Source organism: Echinops telfairi, unplaced genomic scaffold (genome assembly GCF_000313985.2).
Source record: "Echinops telfairi isolate 266 unplaced genomic scaffold, ASM31398v2 ScPeMD7_7468;HRSCAF=8506_1, whole genome shotgun sequence".
NCBI classification, from domain to species: Eukaryota; Metazoa; Chordata; class Mammalia; order Afrosoricida; family Tenrecidae; genus Echinops; species Echinops telfairi.
The window spans coordinates 7,946,209-7,953,332 of record NW_022111370.1 but is presented as its reverse complement, the minus strand read 5'-3'; positions in this window follow the sequence as shown (position 1 = coordinate 7,953,332).

Below are 7,124 nucleotides of genomic sequence, written 5' to 3'. Positions count from 1 at the left end.
GAAGAAAAGGTGGGGGTGGGGGGTTGGATGTACCTCCAAGCCTTCAAAGTTAACTCCTTGTTGGGACCGTCCACAGCTCTCCAGGCTCTGGCCTCTTACAGCCCCAAACCTCTCATTGTGTCGACCCCCACCTCCTCCTCCCTTTCCTCTCTTCCTCATCTCCCCAACTCCGCATGCTTTATGCAAACGTGGGGCCCCTGGCTCCCACACAGGGCACTTCTTCCCTCATTAACATATGTTGGTATTTTCATTGGGGGTGGGGTCAGAGGATTTGGGAGCCCTGGTGGCATCATGGGTTCTGGGTTGGGCTGCGAACCACAAGGTCATCAGTTTGAACCCACCAGCTTCTCTCGAGACAAAGATGAGGCTTTAGGCTCCTATCAAGATTTGCAGCCTTGAAAACCCAAAGCGGACATTCTACTCTGTCCTATAAGGTTGCTAAGAGTCAGAATTGACTCTGGCGTGGAGTTGTTTGGTTGTTTTAATGATTCCATTTCCTGGTGGCCCCATGTCTGTCAGACTAGACCTAACTAGGCTCCCTCACTTTTCAATAGCTGGGTTTTTTGACAAGTAGATCGTCAGGCTTTTTTTTTACAGGTAGATTGTCGAACTTCCAACTTTGCAGGTAGCAGCCAGTACGTCCCCGCTGTGCACCTCTCAGGAGCACCTTCCCTGTTAAGACAAGATCAGTCACACTCAGCGTGGTACGGCCATGGACAAGCTCTCTTTGTGTGTTGAAAAGACTCTTCTTCTTTCAGAACGTCAAAGAACGCTGTGAATGAGCTAGCCCTGCCCTCTAGCTCTAGAGAAAGGAGACTGGAACCTCAAAGAGTGGGGCTTGCTCAGTGCCACAGAGCAGATTAGAGTCGGAACAGGAATGAGCGCTCAGAAGGAGAAGGCTTGTGAGGACCGGTGGTGCAGGCAGGCTGTCACCGACAGACTGTTTTTCGTTTACTTACCTACGGGGCAAGAGGGTGGAAGGAAGAAACCCTATGACCAGCTGTATGACAAAAGAACGCTTCTCACTGGGCAGTGGGTCTTGTTGGAGAAATACCTTCTGGGCCCCATTGCCAAGGAAGTCACATTCCAGCACCATGGTCAGCTGGGGCCTTGTAGCCATCCACCTCCTGTCCCCACTACCCGCCAGCTCAGCTGGTCCTTTGCAAAGCTTACCAAGGGGAGCCGTGAGACCCATCAGAAACACCAGCCCACGGAGGGTTAGTTTTCTCTTTATGGTGTCTCCAGCCAGTGCCCGTTCAGTTCCAGTTTGGGATATTCAAGCCTTAAAACAGAAACACCACTTTTAATCCTCCCAGCTGTGCTCAGTTTTAGCCTCTTTAAAAATATATACATTTCAGTACCGACTGTTCCTCCTTTCCATGTCGGCGTTTCAGCGCTAACCCAGTCCCGCATTACTCCACAGAGCCCCCAACGGGGACTACAGCACGGCCAGCCTGCAGTCCGTGAAAGACGACGTATTCATCAATGTTTTCGATGAGGTGCTGTACGATGTCTTGGAGGTACGTTCGAAGGAGGCTACTTCTCCTCATTTGCATCTCCACAGAGGATTGCCCTGGGGGCATAGCGGGTTCCATGTTTGGCTACTAACCATCAGGTCCATGGTTCAAGACCACCAGGTACTCTGTGGGAGAAAGATGGACGGTCTGCTCCCATAAAGAGGGTGTCTGTGAGCCAAAATCAAGCGAAAGGCAGGCCAGGCGATGGGTTTGGTTTGGGAGTTTTGGGGACCCATGATATAAAGCACAAGCATGGTTTCCTTCTTTGTCCTGTTGGGCACGTTAGAATCGTTCCCTACGGACACAGGGAGAGCGGGGGAGAGACAGAGCTGGCTGATTCGTAAAGGGGTGCCTGCTCTGTTCTGATACACCTGTATAACAACCCTCTGAAGCAGGTTGCTCCCTCACCGGACTCTTGATGAGGAAACTGAGGTTCCAAGAGGTTAGGTGACTTTGTCTAGAATTACAAAGCTTCTTAAGTGACTGAACCTAACCTAAGTCCAAGGAGACCCGGTAGTGCTAGCTTGTAAACACAGGACAGCTAAACACAAGGTCGCTGGTTCCAAGCCACCAGGCACTGCATGGGAGCAAGATTTGGCAGTCTGTTCCCATAAAGATTGACAGCCTCTGAAACCTCACAGAGGGCCTCGATGAGTCAGAATCAACGCAATGCAGAGGGTCTGGTTTAGGTTGGACCTAAGGGCCCTGATTGCCCTGATTGCCTAGTGAGGTAAGCACTTAGGTGCTTACCACAAGGTCACCAGCAGCTCATGAGAGTCTGCTTGTGTATAGATGTACAGCCTTGGAAGCCATGTGGGGCTATTCTCCTCTGTCCTATAAGGTGGCTATGAGTCAGGATTGCCTGGACAGCACCGGGTTGGGTTGGGTTGGATTGGGTTGGGGGAATCTAAGACCCCATGCTTTCAGCTGAAGTCCTACTGCGAAATCAACCAAGTGCCTGCCACTCCTACACCACTACTACTTCCCATCTGCCCTGTCCCCACTTTAGGATGACCGTGAAAGAGGAAATGGCATCCACACCCGCATCGAGAGGCACTGGCTGGGGTGTGTGAAAATTCCGTTTAGCACGATATATTTCCAAGCACGGGTAAGCATTGTAAGCCAGAATGCCATGAGAACGGGCACTTGCTCTGTCCAGGGCTGAATTCTCCAAAAAACGGGGGCAGGTGCATGAAGCTGTTCACTGCAGCTCCCTTGGGTACGGTTCCTACGGAGGGCTAAAACATTTAACAGAGGCTTTGGTTTGCTAAGACATGCTGTGGGGTTGGGAGAGAGATGGGTGCCCTCCAGACTCAAGCAAAATCTTTGATGGGGGGGGGGGTGCGTAGTTTTTCACTAAAGATTAGTAAGGAAACACAGGTAAAACCATGCTTCCCTTGCTTGCTGGGTAATCCAATATTGTCTCTATCCATTTGTCCTGCTTTATTTGTGGGGGCGAACCTTGCACCCTGAGAACATGTGTGCGCCAAGTTCTTAGAAAGGTAGAGCAAACAGTGGATGAGGCCCCTGGACTTTCCTTCTAGCTATGTGACAGAGAACACCCCTTTCTTCCCTCTAGCACCGAATGCCTAACTAGGCCAATTTGAGAAAGCTTTATTATTGTAAATCTACAGCTTACATGGCGTTTGCCAATGAAGTCATTCTTTCCAAAGCCTCATGAAGAATGCAGGAGGTGGCACAAAGTGGAAACTCCTCAAAAGGACAATCATGGGGTCAAAGGGACTCAGAGACCATCAAGACTGTGGGTGGCCCATTCCATCGAGTGATCTCTCTCCGTCTTCCTGAGACCTTACTATTGAATGCACAAAAAATAGGGAGCAAAGATGTGTTCCACAAAGCCACCCACGTACTTGGGAGTTTCAACTAAGACTGGACCGCAGGCAACCCTAGGCCTGCATCAACTGGCTTCACCAGCCAGTCTCGGCTGGAAGAGAAAAGAAAAGAGTGCCTGAAGATGAGTTGGCCGCAGTTGCTGGAGATGAGAAGGGTAGAAAGAGAGGGCCGTCCTTGAGTGACAATCTGAGCGGCTCGGTGGGTTGGTTTTTCACTCAACAGACAACAGGGCCTTGATACTGTCTTTGAACTTGTGTTGGAAACTCCCCAGCATGTTTACCAAGTCCCATTTCCCTCACAGATTGATGGGACATTTAAAATAGACAGCCCCCCAGTCCTCCTGGGCTACAGCAAGGAGCGGAGCGCGGCTCTGGAGCGGGGCTTTGATTCCATCCAGTGCCTCAGTGAAGGCTCCTACATCAGCCTGTTCATCACCATTGAGCCTCAGCTGGTTCCTGGAGAGTCTGTTCGAGAAAAGGTAATTCTGCTGATGATTTGGAACCGCGTTGGGGAAGCGCCAGGCCAGGCGCATTCGGCTCTGACCCTGTCCACTTTGACTGCTTTGCACCAGCAGAAATTCCCTGGCTTCCTCAGTCATCTCTGACCGGTGTCGTTTGGACAGAATGGTGGTGGGCGGACAGCTGTGTAGGTCTGCTTGTCGAGTGAGCCGGGAATGAGGTCAAGCAGGAGCACCGACATTCAGGCAAAGCAAGGCAAATGGGAACGTGCTCTGCCTTCACAAGTTTCTCGAAGTGAAGGAAATCAAATAGGACACAGGAGCAGAGTAGATCGCCCCATGCGTCTTGACATTTGCTAGCAAGCATGCTGATGTGCGTGTGCACCCAGGCCTGACCTCACGCCCCTGGTGTGCTCTCACCAGGCTCCGTGACCACCAGGGGTCACCTCCCCTCATTCCAGTGCCTGCAGGCAGAAGCAAATCCACGCACATGTCCTCTCCCTGAAACCGCGCTAAGGAAAAGAAGTTTCCAGAACTTCTGTTTGTTACAAACTACCTCCCGGCCTTCATTGGCGGAAACGGCTTCTTCAGTGGAAGCCACTGGGACAGCATTATTTTGCCTACTGCCCTCAATCCCTGGGGGAGACCACCTTGGTCCTGACCTCTTTATACGTGGTTGTCGTTACGTGACATCGAGTCAGTTCCAGGTCAGAGCGACTGTACAACAGAAGGAAGCCCTGCCCGGCCCTGCACCACCTTCTGTTTGAGCCCCTTGTCGCAATTCGTTATATAGATTTGAAGGGTAAAAAAAAATAATTGTGGAAAAATGCCATTCTCTTTGCATGCCCATTTTACCACGAGCTTCTTCAAGCCTTCCACAGATTTAATGACAGTGACCCGCATGTATTGTCACGCTCCCTCTGTCCGAAGCACTGGGTCACCCGGGGGGGTCCCTCACGCAGGAAAAGGGCAGAGCTAACAAACGATTACAATGATAATTCCTGCACAAGTCCAGTGATGGTCTGACACTCCATCTAAGGCAGCCAACAAATCACTTACGGAGTGTCTCCCGTGTAATTCCATTTCAGCCACTGGGCTCTGCAGCTACAGCAGTTCAACCCCCATGCCTTCCTGGAGCTTCCCCTCCCCAGAAGCTCTGGTGGTTAAAACGATTAAGAGAGACGCGTGGACGACCACGGCTAGGCGGTCGTGTGGCCGTTTGTGATTAAAACTCGCGTGGACATGAGAAAGAAAGGCGCATCAGGCTGCGCTTCCTTTCGCGTTTGAGTTGTAAGCATTGCGCACGCATTGACCACCGGACAGGGGCTGCTGGCGAGGCCACCGTGCTACTGAACCGCGTGCCAAGTTGGATCCCGCAAAGAAGCCGTGGTTCAAACGAGACTGAAGGGGTGGTTCAAAACATGTTGAATGTGTTTGTTTTGTTGTCCTGTTTTGTTTTTCCCTGTGTGTGTAAACTGGAGAGAACACAAACCTAGTGTGTTGACTCAGAAGTGGGTCCCAGGCCGGGGTGGTTTGGGTCCTGTGGTGCCCTCGTAGCAGAAGGAAGAGCAGTCCGTTCCCCAAAGCCCTCGCAAGCTGCCCATGATCGGGGTTGCAGGGCTGAGAACCGGGCGTGCTCTGGAGCCTTCTCCATACTTGCCGTCAGCCGCCCAGCACTGACCTGGCCTCCGGACTTCCCAGAGGCCTCTGGGGCTCAAACTTAGCCTTTCCTGCCCTGAAGCAGCCCTGTTAGGTGACATCTCACTGCCCCCTGGTGGCTCTGGAGAAGCATCTCTCTGACACCTCTGAGCGCTGGAGAGCAGTCTGATGCTGACAGGACCCTGAGACCCCCCAAAAACACAGGGACAGACAAGGTCACTCAGTGCTTCGCCCCAGGGTGCCCCTGGCGACCCTTCGGGCGTGAGGTGCTCGCATCCCAAAATCAAAGGGAGCGGAGCTCAGACGTGTTCTTCCAGAGCAATTTCCAGGATTAAGGAATTCAAGTCTGCCCTCCCGCAGCACCCCAGCTTCCCTGTTAACCATTCCGTGTGGTGTGTGTGTGTGTGTGTGTGTGTGTGTGTGTGTGTGTGTGGAAGCTTGGTGGTGCTGGGGTTAGTTAGACACTCGGCTGCTAGCCAGGTTTTCGGCAGTTTCGGCAGCACAGGGGACACAGGTGACTGGCGTTCTGCTTCTTGAAAGTCGGCCGGCGGGAAACCCACTGGGCAGTTCGCTCTACAGGGTCTACCTTCTCCTAAGGGCGGCTGCAAACCGGAGTCAACGCGACTGCAGTGGGTTTCTGTGACTCTGATTTACTAATTGAACTTTCCAAACATCATGAGCAACCCCCCCCCCCAAACATTTCTTTCCACCTTCCCTACTTGATGGTATCATGATAAAAACAGGCTTTTAAAACTGTTCTATTTCTGCTAATGAAGTATCCCTCTTTCACTTCTTTTCTCTTTTCTTTCTTGCTTCTGATAGATGAGTGTCGTGCTTAAAAAGGTACCACCACGCCTTGTGTTTCTCGGTTCCTCACTTTGTCTGTGCTAGCTTTCAGCAGTGTTTGTGGAGGATGCTGGTCCTGACGTGTGTGTGATCCCTGGGCCAACAACCAATAGAAGATGTCTGTAGTCCCATGAGAATGTCAAGCTTTGTATTATTATTATTATTATTATCATTATAAAAAATATATAAGAGGGCTTCAAATAGTTCTTGGGGGTGGGGTGGGGAATGGAATGGAAAGGTAGTAGAATTTTTCCAGGAATTTTTTTAAAACTCTTTCATATACAGCACAGCATTTGCCAACTGAGTGATTCTCACGTGACAACTGAGTGGCATCAGTAGCCTTAATTGACTTTCATTCTGTTGTACAACCACTACTGACCTCCACTGCCAATTGCCACCCCATAAACCTAAACTCGCTGCTTCCTGAGCACTGCCTCCCTTCCACCCTCTCTGTCTCCAGGGGACCAGTAGCACATGTGTTTAGCTCTGAATTTAAGATGCCATAGTTCTGGACATCACGTGCATACTGGGAGTTACCTGCTCTGTCTCCCAAGTCCATGAACCCATGACCTTTGTTACAGAGAGAGTAGTGTAGCTGGAGAAGTTATGTCTAAGCAGTGATACTGGCCAAGTACAGCTATTCAAAGGGGGAATAGAGCCATTCTGTGTTTTTGGTATGTGTGTGTGTGTGTGTGTGTGTGTGTGTGTACACACACACACATATATATGTAATGTGTGTGTATATATATATATGCATTAACCTAGAGGTCAAAGGATTGGGTCAACTATGA